General features: G+C 36.0%; 1 long non-coding RNA gene and 1 other non-coding gene across 2 annotated transcripts; both read right to left on the bottom strand.

Annotated features, from left to right (window-relative positions):
- Nucleotides 1–11,606: 11,606 nt before the first annotated feature.
- Trnar-ucg (transfer RNA arginine (anticodon UCG)) lies at nucleotides 11,607–11,679 on the bottom strand. The gene has a single exon. It is a non-coding gene; the product is annotated as a tRNA-Arg (tRNA).
- A 926-nt stretch (nucleotides 11,680–12,605) lies between these two features.
- Nucleotides 12,606–13,756, bottom strand: LOC126967293 (uncharacterized). The gene is made up of 2 exons (XR_007729966.1): nucleotides 13,705–13,756; nucleotides 12,606–12,880 (listed from the first exon to the last, which is right to left on the bottom strand). It is a non-coding gene; the product is annotated as an uncharacterized LOC126967293 (long non-coding RNA).
- Between the last annotated feature and the right edge of the window lie 3,457 nt (nucleotides 13,757–17,213).

Genomic DNA, 17,213 nt, shown 5'->3' with positions numbered 1-17,213 from the left:
CTCACGAGTACATTAAAACTGTGGTTTCCCGTTATACCAAGGGTTTCCATCTTAAATATCAAGGCCATCAAAGAGTCACTGTTTACTGTTACTCAGTAGAGGGCCACAAATCACTTCAAGATGGCTTGCGCTCTGAGAACATCAATTTCTACACTTTTTCGAGGAAAGAAGAACGAACATTTAAATTTATTATAATCGGGCTCCCTAACTATGTTCAAGAAAATCTAACTGGTTTGTTAGATGAACTTGTTTTTCCTAATGCAACCGCTAAAAAACTCAGACATGCAGACGATAAATCTGACGCTAGTCCCTTATACTTGGTGCAATTACCTCCAGGAGCTAATGTCATTGCTTTTAGTAAAAATTAAATATCTAAGTAATTGTGTTGTGCAAATACGCAAATTTCAGCCAAAGACCCATGCTGGAACTCAATGTTTTCGCTGCCAAGCTTTTGGGCACTTTTCCAAAAACTGCCACCTCGCTGCGTAAAGTGCTTAGAAAATCACATCTCTAGTGAATGCCCAAAGAAAGACAGAAACACGCCTGCGCAGTGTTGCAACTGCAATGAAAATCACCCTGCAAACTATCGGCAATGTAGAGAACGACAAAAATACCTCAAGCTTGTCGAGTCAAGGAAGGAAGAACTTAAATTAATCCAAACGTCTAAGCGTCTTCCTAAAAATGCTGGAATTGATGGTCGTTCTTGGGCTAATGTGGCAGGTGCCAATGTGAAGAAAATCCCTATGTTTGAGAATCCAGCCGAAAACAATGTGACAACTGCAGCACCTTCATGCCATCCGGATAGTGCTACTGCAGAAATGTCAAAGATTTTAGCAACAATCAAAGCAATTAAGGCACAGTTTATGGCATGTCATTCAATGATTGACAAAGTTATGCTGATTCTTTCTCATCTGGGTCAGTATGTCTAAATGTAGTGAATTACGTTTTCTTTATTGGAATGCCGATGGCATTAGTCCTAAACTATATGAGCTTATTGATATCATTTGTAAACTGTCAGTTGACATTATAGCATTGTGTGAAACCAAACTTAGCCCTAAGCATAAACTGCACATTCCCGGTTATGTAACTTATCGACAAGATAAAAGATCGAATGGGTCAGGCCAAGGTGTAGCTTTACTTATCAAATCAGAAATCCCCCATACTCCGTTACATATAACGGCAATCCAGACCCTTGAATGTATCGGTGTTAATATAACATTGTCGGGTAAAGACACGTCTATAATTTCGGCATACCAATCTCCAAACCAAGAACTTCTTGTCAGCGACCTAGACTTAGTAATGAATTCGTATGATAGGATTCTACTCATGGGAGACCTTAATTCTAAACATGACTACTGGAACTGCGATAAAGCTAATCAAAGAGGAAATCGCCTATTTGATCATATGGTTAGTAATGATTATGACGTACTCGGTCCGCTTGTCCCCACACTTGTACATTATCGTAGTGATTACTCACCCTCCATTCCTGATATAGTTTTAGTTAAAAATGTTTACAATATATCACGGCCGGAGACTTCATCACGTCTTTCATCTAACTACCTTCCTGTTGCCTTCTCTGTCGGTGAATCTTTTACTCGAAAACCGTTTATTCGATATAGGTACGAAGATGCAAATTGGAAGCAGTTTAGATCTTACTTAAACGCGAATATCGCACTTTCACCAAAATGTAACAATATCAGTTCCGAAATCGATTTTTCCATAGAGCAACTTACTGCTATCATTGTTAAGGCAAGAGATATGAGTATTCCTCATGGCCCTGATATAATCACCCCACATAAACTACCAAAATATATTAAAACTAAAATCAAGAATAAAAATAAACTAAGGTCCTTAGCTACTAAAGAAACTGACAGATTTATCAAAATAATATTATGCTCAGAAATTAATAAACTACAAAAAAGCATTAAAGTATCTTTGAGAAATTTTAATGATAAAATTTGGAATAACAAACTCAAAAAAATTAATAATCCAAATTCTGACCTTTGGCGCGTAGTGAAATCTTTAAGTGCGAAATCTACGACTATTCCACCTTTAAGATGCCATGACAATAGGTTAACCTCCAATGTTTTAGAACAATGCGAAGTACTTGCCGATGCCTTTTATGATAATATGAAACTCACAAATAGCTGGGTAAGCGATCCTACTACTGAGAAAATTGTTGAAGAAGCTAATACTTCTCTTTATATACCAAACTATAGTTCTCCGTTGCGGCCCATTACCCCAACAGAAATAGCTAAAGCCGTTAAAAAATTAAAAAATCGTAAAGCTCCAGGTATTGATGGCTTAAATAATCAATTACTGAAAAACCTACCGCAGAAATTATTGGTTCTTTTAACAAAAATTCTAAATGACTGTCTTCGTATCAGTTATTTTCCTTCAATGTGGAAAATTGCTAAAGTCATTACAATCAAAAAACCCGGAAAGGACGATAATATCCCATCTCATTATCGCCCTATCAGCTTACTTCCTTCCTTAGCTAAACTATTTGAATCGTTAATTGCAAAGAGGCTATTAGATGTAATAGAAAACAAAATTATTCCTGAGCAGTTCGGCTTTCGCAAGGGTCATTCCACTGCGCAGCAATTAGCAAGAGTCGCCGAACACGTGACTCATCATCTTAATTTAGGCCAGTCTACTGGCATGATACTATTAGACGTTGAAAAAGCCTTTGACACTGTTTGGCATGCTGGACTGATTCATAAACTAATTTCACACGATGTTCCATTGCCTCTGGTTAGATTACTTAAGTTATATTTAGAAGATCGTTCTTTTACAGTCTACATAGGTGATGTTATATCGAGCCCACGACCTGTACCAGCCGGTGTACCACAGGGTTCAATCTTAGGGCCCTATTTATTCGTGATGTACCTAAATGACATCAAAAAACAACCTCATACCCACCTCGCTGGATTTGCAGATGATACTGCCAGTTTTACGTCTTCTGAAGACATTGATATTATAATATCACGCCTTCAGTGGTCACTAGAACTACTTATCACTTATTTCACCAAGTGGAAGTTAAAAATAAATACCCTTAAAACGGAAGCTATTATGTTTACTCGAAAACGCTCATCTCCAATTCGCAAACTAAGAATAGACGGCCAACTTATCCCATGGAGTACTACGGTAAAATACCTGGGCCTAATACTAGATAATAAGCTAAACTGGACACAAAATACAAATGCTCTTCATGTAAAAGGTATTAAAGCAATTAACGCTCTCAGTCCTGTGCTTAACCGCAAATCAAATTTAAGTTGCAACACTAAAATGCGTATATATTCTAGTCTTGTCAGGCCATGCATTACATATGCTGCTCCCGTGTGGTGTAGCACTTGCAATACTAATTACGATAAAATTCAATCAATACAGAATAAAGCCATTAAAATTTCATATAATACCGTGTTTCGAACTAACCTGAAAAAATTACAATTTAATAAAAAAATTCCATTAATCCAAGACTTCATATTTAGGATATCTAAGAAATTCTTTCTTTTTAAAAATCCGACTCATAAGAATCCCTTAATTTCCTCAATTGGTAGAACCCGCTTAAATAACTTACGATACGCTGGCAGGTATAATCGATATCGCCTCCCACATCACTTATTTCCTCGAGTATGGATAACGTCACATAATACCGGTTTCAACTAGCTTGGTGTCGCAGTAGCTGTAGGTATTGTAATCCGTTACCTTACGCATTGATGCAATGCTATAATTTTGATAATGACTGTATTACTACGTTATTGTTTTCTCCATGATTAGTATTGAACAATTTAATTGTGATTAATGTGCTAGTATTATGTCACAATAATACTTATATTGCAAAATAATATTGTTATACCTTCTTAAAAATAATTTAAGTAGGTACATAATCTAAAACTTGTATGACCATAAAGTCAGCGAGATGTTTTTATATTTTAATACCTACCTATTTCATTATCTTGTTTATTAAGTTTATATTGTTTTATATCTAAATATTTTAAAAAGACGTAATTAGTCTATGTAAAATAATTGTCTTTAAGTGATTATGTACAGTATCCATTGTATTAGATTTTTAAGCTTATGGTAAATAAAGACCTTTATAAACTAAAACTAAAAAAAAATCGACCAGAGTTTGGATACTTTATGCCACATCATGCTGTAATCCGCGAGAAATCTGAAACCACTAAATTAAGGGTGGTGTTCAACGCTTCGTCTAAAACTCATACAGGGAAATCACTCAATGATATTCTTATGGTCGGCCCAGTTGTGCAAAGTGACCTAATATCTATATTGCTTCGTTTTCGTGAGCATAAATATGTTCTAACAGGCGACATCGAGAAAATGTTCAGGCAAACCGAAATCACACCGTCGCAGCGTCATCTTCAGCTCATTTTGTGGCGTGAAGATTGTAATCAGCCTATTGATATTTTGCGTCTAAATACAGTAACCTATGGTACTGCGTCTGCGCCCGTTCTCAGTTCTCGGTGTCTCCTGCAATTAGCTAATGAATGTGACGATGAATCTATTGCTCGTATAATCAAAAGCGATTTCTACGCTGATGATCTTAATACGATGTTACGAATGTTGTCGAAGTTCTTGACTCAGCGTGTTTACCTCTAAGAAAATTTCGTACTAACTGTCCTCAATTATTTCATAGTGAAACTGATTCGGGAAAACCCATGGATTTTTATAAAGATTCCAGTGTCTTGGGTCTGAATTGGTCACCTACAGCGGATCAATTACAATTTTCAACAGATCTGACTCCATCCCCTCAGATCACCAAAAGATCTGTCATATCCACGACATGTAAGGTTTTTGATCCATTAGGGTTGCTATGTCCTTGTGTTATTATAGCAAAAATTCTTTTACAGGAATTGTGGTCTTCCAAGTTAGATTGGGATGATCCCGTTCCTTTGAACTTTTGCAAAAATTGGTCAAGTCTTTTAAAAGAATTTTTACACCTGTCAAACATTAAGATCCCGCGACGGGTTCTGTCTGAAAACCCGAGATCTCTAGAGCTGCATTGTTTTGTAGATGCCTCCCAACAAGCCTACGCGGCTTGTGTGTACGTACGTTCTCAAAATCAGGACAGAAGTATCACGGTTAGGCTGCTATGTGCAAAGGCAAGAGTTGCTCCTCTACACTCTACCACCATTTCTCGCCTGGAAATATGTGGTGCTCTGTTAGGGTCTCGCTTATGCTTTAAGGTTTTACAGTCATGGCGGGGTAACTTTAGCCAAAAATATCTATGGACGGATTCAACCATTGTTTTAGCTTGGTTGAAGACCCAAACTAAGGATCTCAAGGTATTTGTGTGTAATCGGGTAAATGAAATTAATAAACTTACCAGCGGATTTATATTTCGGCATGTACCCACAGATACAAAACCCGGCAGACCTGGCGTCTCGCAGCGTAAGTCTCAGTCAGCTCGAAGCTTCTGCCCTCTGGTGGGAAGGGCCGTCGTTCCTACGGAATGATGAATCCTACTGGCCGAAAACCACTCATACTCACATTCCTATACACTTACCCGAGGTAAAAGACATAATTAAGTGCCACGTCTCAGCTAACGATGCTCTAAAATTTAACAAATATTCTAACCTTAACAGAATGAAGAGGATTTATGGCTACGTATTACGTTTTGTATCAAATTGTAAAAATAAAAATAATAAAATAATTGGTCCTTTAGATGCTAATGAATTGAATCAATCTTTACTATTATTAATTAAATGTAGTCAACAGGAATGTTTCAATGAAGAGATAAAATTAATTTCAAATAATAAAGCTCTCAATCGTAAGTCTAAATTAATAACACTAAATAGCTGTATCGACTCACACGGCTTGCTAAGAATTGGGGGTCGTATTCAAAACTCTGAATTTGAATACGATAAAAAACACCCGTTGATTTTGGATTCAAAGCATCATTTCACTAAATTACTATTTAAAAACGAACACGAAAAGTTGTTTCATGCCGGTCCTCAGCATCTACTTGCCTCTATAAGAGAGAGTTTCTGGCCCATCGGTGGTCGACATCTGGCACGTAGTACGACGAAGCAGTGCATGATTTGTTTTCGTTTGCGTGGACAAACATTGCAACCTATAATGGGCAACTTACCTGCTGAAAGAACCTACTCTTCGTTTCCATTCTATTCGTGTGGGGTGGATTTTGCCGGACCATTTATGATTTCCAGTCGAAAAGGAAAGGGCAACCGCATTTCTAAATGTTATTTGTGTTTATTTATATGTTTAGCATCAAAAGCACTTCACCTGGAAGTAGTTAGTGACTTAAGCACGGAGTCATTCATTTTGTCATTGCGAAGGTTCGTTTCTAGAAGAGGCAAACCATATTCAATATTTTGTGATAATGACAGCAATTTTGAGGGTGCAAACAATGAGATAAGTAGATTACTCAAATCTAGTCGTGAGCATTTAACCAATTTTCCTCTAATGAAGGATTTAGATTCATATTTAGTCCCGCTTATTCTCCACATTTTGGAGGTATTTGGGAGGCTGACGTGAAGTCAGCAAAGCATCATTTGCGTCGTGTCGCTGGCAATGCTTCTCTCACTTTTGAGGAACTAGCGACGCTGTTCACACAGATTGAAGCGATATTGAATTCTCGCCCTTTAACCCCTCTTTCTGCTGATCCTACAGATCCTACTCCATTAACCCCTGGGCATTTCTTAATTGGAAGACCTATGAGCGCGGTGCCTACGCTTCCTATCACGGCAAAGCACCCCAACTGGTTCCAGCTCATTGAGCAATTAAGGCAACACTTTTGGGAGAGGTGGCGCCGGGAGTTTATAGCAGAGCTTCAACAGCGAACTAAGTGGAGAACTAAGACAAAGGAGCTTCAGATTGGAGACTTAGTATTACTTAAAGAAGATAATATTCCTCCACTTCAATGGCGTCTAGCACGCATCGCTAAATTATACCCTGGATCGGATGGAGTAAGCAGAGTCGCAGATGTCCTTACTACAAAGGGCACAATAAAAAGAGCTATCCACAAGATGTGTGTAATTCCTGCCAAAGATGATGTCAAAACAAACTAGGTACTCGGACGCTGTACTGGGCCACATTCAATCCTATTGAAAGCAGTTCTTTCAAGGCCCGGAGGATGTTAACGCCTGTAACAGCTGAGAGGAGGAGACGGCGGGGGAGAGGGGAAGCGACCAGTTTTAGAGCCTGCGCCGACACATACGAGAGACCGCCATTATATTTAATCTATACCTAATAATCTTGTTAATATAAATCTAGAAGTTTAAGTTTTTTTTTAATTATAAACAGTGGGTACAAGACAACGATATATTTAATACAATATACTTACTTAAACATACATAAATACAAGTAAACATCCATGTCTCGGAAACAAACATTCATATTCGTCATAAAAATGATTGCACCTACCGGCATTCGAACCCGGGATCTGTGGCTTAGTAGGCAGGGTCACTAACCACAGGGCTGTATAGGTCGTCGACACATCGCTCTTATAATAATTATAATGAATAATGAAAATCATGTTGTTACAATATTAGGAAGAGTGCTGGGTCTTTCTCATGTCCAAGCCATTTCAGCGTGGCTGCTGCTTTGACTGCCAAAGACGATAAACGTCACAACGATGTGGGTGTCAGTGAGACTTACATCTGTTGTCAAGACATTGGGGCTGTGGTTGTGGGGCCCAGAGGCGCGGAGAATGTACAAAGGACTATAAATACTCGCCTTAAATTTTTTTTTAGTGTTAAGGATTTTATTTAATATTTTAAGTAAACTTTTTGCATGCTTACATAAATTAGCCGAATAGAAGACACTAAAATAAATTTAAGATCTATAATGTGACTAATCTAAGATCTATACCTAATGTCCCCAAGTGACTAATTTTATCCCTTCTGATATTAAATGTGATAAATATATTGATCATAATAATGAGTATGAATAAGAAATAAATATGACATTGGATAAAATAATCAAATGGCTTTACATGAATAATTTAAATGTTAATTTATGAAAGACAAATTATATACGGTTTAATGTAAGAGGACGTCAACAAATGTCATTAAATATAAGATATAATAATACAGTTATACCTAAATGAAGTCAATAATGTTATTTTTTTGGAGAATACAGATTGATAAATATCTCAACTACACTAGACATATTGACAAAGATTGTAAAGAAAAAAACGTTTTGTCCACGTTCTTAATAGGTTAAGAAGAATAGGGTAACACAAGCTATCCCTTATGGCCTGTGCATCAGTCTTACGCTATGGTCTACTAACATGGGGTAATGGTTCATATTATGTTAAGCGAGTTTTTGATGCCCAAAAAAAATACTTATGTGCAATAATAGGTGTAGGACAACGGCACTCTTGCAAATCACTATTTAAAAACATCTGCTAAATCGTCCTACCAATCAGTGCCGGATTAGCCATATAGCAAGTGTAGCAATTACGAGCCTCGCGCAAAAGGGGCCCCCGCATGTTCCACTCATCTCTGTCTGAGCATAATTTTTTGAGAGAAACTTATTAAGATATTGAATTTCTTGATGTGGCAAAAACGTGTTACGTTATAACTTTTCCTACTGACACAACCCACGTCAGACACTCGGTAACTGACTATTTCCAGTATATATACCAAGGGCTCATTGAAAGAATTAGCTACGGGCCCCGCGTAAGCTTAACCCGTTACTGCCTATGTATGTAAATTGCCAGGGCTTGTAAATTTGTGCGTAACCACAGAATATCTATTCACGTCAGCTGTTGAGGTGAATGCTAGAGCAACAAGACAGCCACATAGACTGGTTTTGAAGCATTGTCCTAAAACAACACTATTTCTTAAAAACAACCATAACATATATAAAATTATATAACAAATTGCCTGAGGACTTGAAAATACTGTCAAATAAAATGTTTATATCATGACTCTTTAAGTGGCTGATTGAAAATAATTCTTATAGTTTAAATGAATATTTATATTAGTGCTAAGTTTTTGCATGCTTTTAATATAAGCTGAATAGAGGACACATTGTAATGTATAAGAACTGGACATACCCTACTCCAAAGCAAAATAAATAATTTCGTTTCATTTCAATGTATAATATTTTATATATATACCAGTTAGAGGCTCCTTTGGACAGGATAAGGATTATAAAGGATAATTATGCAGGATTAAGGGTAGTTACCATAACGGTGCCTATATCTGCCGTGAAGCAGTAATGTGTTTCGGTCTGATGGACGCCATAGGTAGTGAAATAACTGGGAAAATGAGTTTATCAAGAATCCTGAGCGGCACGACGTGTAATGGGCCGGGTGTATCAATTACCATCAGCTGAACGTCCTGCTCGGCTCATCCCCTATTGTAATAAAAAAAAATCCTGTTCGACGCAATAAATAAATAAACAAAGACTAAGTAAACTTTTTTTTATATAAGAGGGGGCAAACGGGCAAGAGGCTCACGGGATGGGGAGAGGTAAGGCAACCACCATGGACATCCGCAACATCAGGTGTGTCAAGAAATGCGTTGCCGGCCTTTAAGGAGGGAGTATGCTTTTTTCTTGAAGGTCCCTAAGTCGTATGTGTTAGGGAAAACCGCAGCCGGTAATTGATTCCACAAAGTGTGGTTGTGGAATGCCAGACGTCTACGTGGTGCGGGTGGTACTTTGCACGTAATGTCCGGTGGCGGAATTCGGCCGCTGGAATCAACCCGAACAGCTCCTTTGAGCACACCCCGTGATAAATGCGGTAGAAGATGCAGAACCCACATCTGTACGCAATACCAAAGAATCAAGCCGATCCGAGATGGCAGAAGTGGAATGGAAGAAGCTGATACTGGAGAGCACCCGTCCAGAGGTGAGAACAGTACTCCATGTGAGGCCAAATTTGCGCCTTATAAAGTTGCAGGCGGTGGCTTTTAGTGAAGAACTGTCTCGCCTTAGGTAGGTACTGAGTACACCATGCTTTTTAGAGGCCAGTTTGGTTTTCTCTTCCAAGTGACCACGGAACTGAACGTCGCTCGCTATATCGACGCCAAGTATGTCGATTCAGGCTGTGGCAGTTAGAGGAGTGATCTCGAATCGAGGAGATACGACAAAGGGAGACTTTTTAGTGGTGAACGCACAAACTTGTGTCTTCTTGGGGTTGAATTGGTCTTATTTTTGTCGGCCCCATTCCGAGACTTTGCAAAGGATAGTCTCGATTTCTACTAAGCGAAAAAAATGCATAGTCTCGATTTCGACTAAGTAAACTTTATCTAAATAATATATTTTAGGGTAGTTTTTAATCAACACAATATATTATGCACTTCCTCTATTTTGTAATTATAAAACACTACATAAAGCTCTAAATATAACACATAGTGACCAAACGATTAAAGAAACAAACACAATAAAATTTTTTGGCATTATATTAGAAAGCAATTGTAACTGGAAAGCTCAATGTGATACAGTGGCAGGCAAAATAAATAAGTTCCTCAGACTAACTGTATGATTAATGCTGCACTTACTGCATACCACGGTTATATTGCGTAAGTTTAACGGTACGGGTTAATACTATGGGGAAACTCCACTAATATTTCAAATGTTTTTCTGGCACAAAAAATGTATAAGAGGTTTATGCAATGTCAGTCCTCTAGAATCGTGTAGACCATAATTCAAAAAGCACCGTCTGTTAACGTATACAAAATTCTTCGTAATCCAAATACCTATCATCAATCCAAAATACAAAATTCGTATAAGTACTAATTTCTAATATAGACCTACTAGTCTTCTATCTAGAAAATATAATAACAATTAAAAGAAATAAGTACTAAATGGATATCTGTTATTGTACTTAAAAGCGACATCTATCAATGTACTTTGAAATGACTAAAAAACAACCCACACAATTTTTTCATGGTACCTACAAATTTTTTGATGCTTCGGCGGTAGAGTGTACCGTAATTTGTCCGTTTATGGCCATAAATAAAACAATACCTAGTTGTAGTTACGGTTTATAATTAGCTTTAAAATGTTAATGTGATCTAGCTCTAAGAGGTACATCAAATAATATTTAGGATATTCAAGATTTGTTTTAAGCACCATCTAGTGACTTCTATTGTAACTGTTTCGTCACAAGTCGCAAGTACAGCCAAGACTCTAATAAGAAGTCCTTATTCAGTTTGTAATGATGTGCATAGGTGGCGCTAGCAATTTCAGCATTTAGTAAAATATGATAATTATAATAATATTATGTACGTCTAGAAATAAATATTTCAATAGGTTGTTACATTATTTCTAATAAAAAAATATAAATTTAATTCTACTTTATTATGTCAATCATCAACCGATGTGTACACAGACAGATTCATCATTGGTGTTATGAACTGCCATTACCCATTAATTATCATTAAAATAATTGGTCGAAACGGCCATGCTTCGGGATCTTATTGTGTTTTTAAATTAAACCAACCATCCACGACTCTATTGGAAAGAATATTATAAATATACTAGAATATTATAAATATACAAGAATATTATTACTTTAAATAAACTTAAAGCAAAATAATAGTAAAATTTACTTTACAAATTTATAATAAAAACATTCTACAAAAATCTAAAAAGTAAAAAAGAAAATGGTGCGACCGTGACAGGACTCGAACCTGCAATCTTCGGATCCGAAGTCCGACGCCTTATCCATTAGGCCACACGGTCGATGTTTTATAATGCGAAATAATCATTGAGTATTCTCGGCAATCGATTAGTACAATAGATTTTTAACGCGATGTTCTTTTTCCTCGCAACGTTGTGTTGGGCTATCGACTAGAAATTTGATTTAGGATTGAATTTGATAGAATAATAATTATTGTAAGAGATATTCGACCTATATTAATTATTATGAAATTAAGAATATTGTAACAAAATCAAAGGCTCTTAACCAAGTAATGTGATGAAAAAATTTCATTATACGTTAGTGTAATTATTATTTTTTGTAGGTATTCCTTATATATAATCCAAATAAATTCTATTTCACTAGCTCCCCGGACAGACTTCGTTCTGTCAAAAGTAACACTAAAAATTAAAAAATATAACGTTTTCTGAGTGATCCCGTTATTTACGTCTCAAGATGCATTTCAAATCTGATTTATCTTTCAAATTTAATCTAGACCCTTTCTAGGTGTACAATAGTGTATACATATTTTGATTTATCTCGTTGGGTTCCGCCAGCCAGCGTTGGCAATGCAAACGATGTTTACCAGTGGGAGGCTCCTTTTCACAGTAGCCAGCTAGATTATGGGTACCACAACGGCGCCTATTTCTGCCGTGAAGCACGGTACGTTTCCTCGTAGAACAAATGCATCAAGCCGTTTAAAGCGATAGAGTTAGTGCTTCTAACTTATTATATAACTAAAAATAAATTTGAGACATTTCATTTTGAACTTCAGGGTGTAGAGCGCAGAACGGTAACATCAGTGTCGTATGGCAGTGTGGGTGTAGGTCCTTTTATGACAAATTCGGACTCAGGTTATATTGTAACTGTTCCCACCAGATGATGCTGTCTAACACCAGATGGGCCATCTTATTGTTTAAGCCCCATAAAAAATAGGTGAGGAGTTTAATATAAAAATCAAAACAAAAAATAAAAATTTAACATTTATTAGCTTTGTAAAACAGTTATTTGTAACATTCGGTTGTACAGCGTGTACAAAGTTCCTGTTTACTATACTCCTAATGCAAATCCTTGTCCAATGTTGTTCACTGCAGAATTTTCGGCTACAAGTTGGTTATTCGAAGTGTTTGGTCCGACATTAGTATCGGGAACATTGGGATAATATTCTACATAACGTCTAGTTATGACTGCAGCATCAGTCGTCAAAGTCAATACGCATGCGAGGAGAGCGAAGATTACAACTGACTGAAAAGAGATAAGGTGTGATCAAAATTTAGTAAGGTAATACGTTAAAACATCTTTAGAATAATTTGTTATGTTTTTAAAGTGATAACCCTCACTTCTAGGATTAATACACAAATAAAATTTGAAAAACAACATTTTATGAACGATGCGGGATTCGAACCCATGACCTCCGGCGTTCCGTGTCGGTGCTGTAAACCACTGAGCTAATCGTTGTAACTCGGAGGTCGTTCATAAAATTTTGTTTTTCAAATTTTATTTGTGTATCTTTAGAATAGATTAAATGATGCAGTTACGGCGCACCTATGTTACACAACGTACAGTCTTGATTTAGCATTTTTGTTTTGTGTGTGAAGTATTGATGAAATTAGCAAGATATTGACCTGATGAGGAAGGTGATACTCCATGTCTATTGCAATTCTAAGTTTCACCGCAAATGAGATCGTTACTTTAAGAAATATTTTAATTATATTAAGTCTCATTAGGTCAGTAATTTCACTGCCTAGAGTCTTTCAAACCGAAACTCACGGGGGATGGTGCAAAAGGCGCCGCAGTGGCATACCTCTGGAAAAAAAGTTTTCCAGCAGTGATCTCGTGCCGATAAATATTTTATTCAGCACAAAAAAGCGAAAGAAAATTTTATGATAAGGTTGCAAGGCACGTATGTGAAAACTCCATTACCAGTCCTTTATCGGTAGGTACCGAAACAGTTTATGCAAATAAGTAGTTACTCATTTGAAAGTATAAGCTAAAACTATTTATGATATTCTCGAAGCTTTAGGAAATCATATACTTTATTCAAATAAATAAATAATATGATTTTTTACCTTTGGCGCCATTTTCCAAGCTGGTAAAGAGTTGCAATATGTTAGTTTGAAATTTCGCTATATATTTATATGAAAACTTATCAGTTTCTATGTATATAATTAATGTATTTAGAACTACATGATATCATAATCTATACTGGGTAATTCAATTTACATTTAAATTACACTTTCCAATGCAAGAAACATTTATAATGATAACCAATAATGCATATTTTATGATTTTCAGGATACATTTATTATTGTAGTTAATAATACAATCATTATTATAATGTGTATCCATACTAATATTATAAAGAGGTGAAGTTTTTGAGGTGGTAGTGTAGTAATTTGGAAAACTCTATTACCTATATAAAGCTAAAATATTTGTGCATGTCATAGGATAGATCAGGGGTGCTCAAGCTTGAACTGCTGGCGATCTACCTCAAAATTGTTAGACTACGACCGATCGGCTCTGAGAGGCTTCAAGTATGTGTGATGAAGGATTGTCGTCTAGGTAGAGTGTCACGATGACATAGATATTAGTTTTGCGCAAAATATGCATTTTTTTAGTCAAGTGTAGGTCTGCTCTTAAATGTCAATGAAAAAACTCATAATTATTATTCAAAATTTCGAGTTTATTGGTTCTTACAAAACAATCGCGTTCTAAAGTTCTGAACTTAACTAAATAGTGACTTTGGATGTTGAAGCGTGACACTGCATGTCCTGAGCATACTTTTCATAACATGGTACGTAATTACCAATTTTAGTTTATTATACCGGATTTTTTTCTCGAGATCGACTCAAAAAGCACTCGCGATCGATCTGTCGATCCCGATCGACCGTTTGAGCACCCCTGGGATAGATGTATAATAACCGGAAAAGTGATAATTTTTTTTTCGAAATCATCGGATTTGCAAATTAAGTCAAAGAAAAAATGTTCCACCGATAACAGTTCTTACGAACGCTGCGTTAAGGCGAAGAGTAAGCAGAAAACACGCAAAAATTGTGTTTTTATGTTTTTAGACAAGTTTTGTGGTGAAAGTATAGCATTTCGAGCTATGAACACTACTTAATCCTGTTACACATATCCTTAAGTCTTATTTGTAGGTTGCTAATGCTTGCTGTTGGTTATAGTTAACACTGCCGAGCCTTTTTGAACTACCATTTTTCTTTGAAGTTAAACAAGTTTTTTGGCATGGCGTGACGCATTTTTTTGGTACTTCTCTCAGAGAAGTTATTCTTATAGCTTGTACTTTTTTGTGTAGGTTCATTTATTCAGATTAGTAGTGAATAACGAGGATTGTAAGCATATAAATTGTTTTCCACGCAAGAATTTTGAAAATATTGGCTTTGTTACATTGATGGCGGGCCGGCAGCCGTGAACTCATATCGCTCAAGGTCGCTGGCATTTAGTGTTGCCTTAACGATGAGAGATATATGATTTATTTATATATATGACCGTGGCAGCATTGGAACACCCACCAATACGGTTACGTAAGGTTTCGGATTAAGGTTCAGATATTAATATTGTATGTGCCCCACGTGTTTCTGTTAACGGAAAAATATTAATGATTGGGAAACGAAGGGATACCAGTGTTGCTGAGTCACTTCAGAATTATTCGGAATTCGTCTTTTGGAAAATGTTAAAGAACGGTAAGAATGTGTAAGCATTACTGTGTTTCGGTCTGTAGGGCGCCGTAGGTAGTGAAATTACTGGGCAAATGGGACTTAAGATCTTATGTCTCAAGGTGACGAGCGCCATTGTAATGGACAGGGCGAATATATTTCCATCAGCTGAACGTCCTGCTCGTCTCGTCCCTTATTTTCTTAAAAAAAAACGCAAAAAAAATGTGTTCATGTATGTCATCACCTTAGAAACCTCTTCAATACTCACTGTTTTTCTACTATCTTATGCATGTATTAAACATATAAACCCTCCTCTTGAATCACTCTATCTATTAAAAAAACTTTGTTTTATACTATGCAGTGATTTTGTCTAAGAATAGAAATATTTTCACTTAACTCATATTTTTTATGGAAAAGTAGGACAAACGAGCTGGGTCACCTGATGTTCAGAGATCACCGCCGCCCACATTCTCCTGCAACAACTGCGGAAATTTCTAAGATATATTTGAGGCCCTAAGACATAAGATATCTTGGGCTATCCGAGCTGTTAAACGCCTACTACAACTACAACTACAACTACTAGAACCCGAACGATTTGACAATTTCGATGTGGTGACGGATGAAGAAGATACGAGATAGCTCAACAAAGAGGCTCCTCTCAGCATTTGAAGAAGTGCTTAAGATGTTAAGTAAGGGAAATATACCTGTCGCTGTGAGTCTCATCTACATATTTGTCTTCATAAATTTTATTGGATACATCTTCTCAATTGATTCTGATTAGCTAAAAATAATCTCATATAGAACTACCCTCCCTAATAGGTATATTGAGTATAGATAATACTGATTATCTGACGCGCTATAAATATATATTCTACTTAGTTCTATTGATTAACAGACACATTAAAAGAAATTAAGTAGAGATATATGTATAGTGAGAATAAAGTGGGACATTAAAATACGTACGTTTTATATCGTTTGTATATGTATATGTATTTTGTTTAATACGTAATTTTTGAATCAGGAATTGAAGTTTCAAATAAACAATGGCGTTGCTCTGAAATCAAAGTTTTTAATTTTATTAGCGTAAAATATACACATGAGTAATTGTACGATTACATTATAAACTTAAAATAGGTATCTCACCTGAAATCAAAGAAACGACAATTAAAGTCTATTACTCTCAATTCCTTATTATATTAATCACTTTTCATAACTTATTTAATTAGCAACAAATGTCTCAGAACATGGCGGCTGTCATCTGTCTGTATCGACATTACAGACAATCACAACTTACCGGCCATAGAGCGTTACACAAAATGTACTTTAAAGAACTACAGTTTCTTTACATCTCCCTCCATCGAAAGGAAAATTTTTACCACATTTTTCGTCATGTACACTTAAGTTATTATAATGATATCTGAATTTTACAGCATTATACAAAGATATATCACTATATTTTTATTTATATAATTTTACTCCAGTATTGGTATAAGTTTACTGATATGAAAGAGATTCGACTCAGACTATATTGAATTAGATATTTTCTCAATAATTTTATATGGACCGATCTTCAGTTCATCCAGTTTTTTTTATTGAGTTTATTGCCATTTTCTACATAGACCATATCTCCCATAGCAAAGTCAATTTGAGTTCTGTTTTTATTAAACATTTGTTTATTGTAATTATGTGACTTCATCGAATTTTCGAATGCTAGTTTCCTATCTGTAATCCATTCTACTTCTGTTTTATCTATTTTTAATTGCTTTGGCAAAAAAGAAACATCTGTACCATGTAATAGATATTTTGGTGCAAATGCTGTAACTGTATGTTCCGTACTATTATATATTTCCACACAGTCATGAGCAATGGTTGTCCATGCTTTCTTATTATTATTTGCATTTATT

The sequence above is a fragment of the Leptidea sinapis genome, chromosome 12, assembly GCF_905404315.1.
Source record: "Leptidea sinapis chromosome 12, ilLepSina1.1, whole genome shotgun sequence".
NCBI lineage: Eukaryota > Metazoa > Arthropoda > Insecta > Lepidoptera > Pieridae > Leptidea > Leptidea sinapis.
The sequence above is the reverse complement of the archived record's forward strand: the minus strand, read 5'-3'. Positions and strand labels throughout refer to the sequence as shown.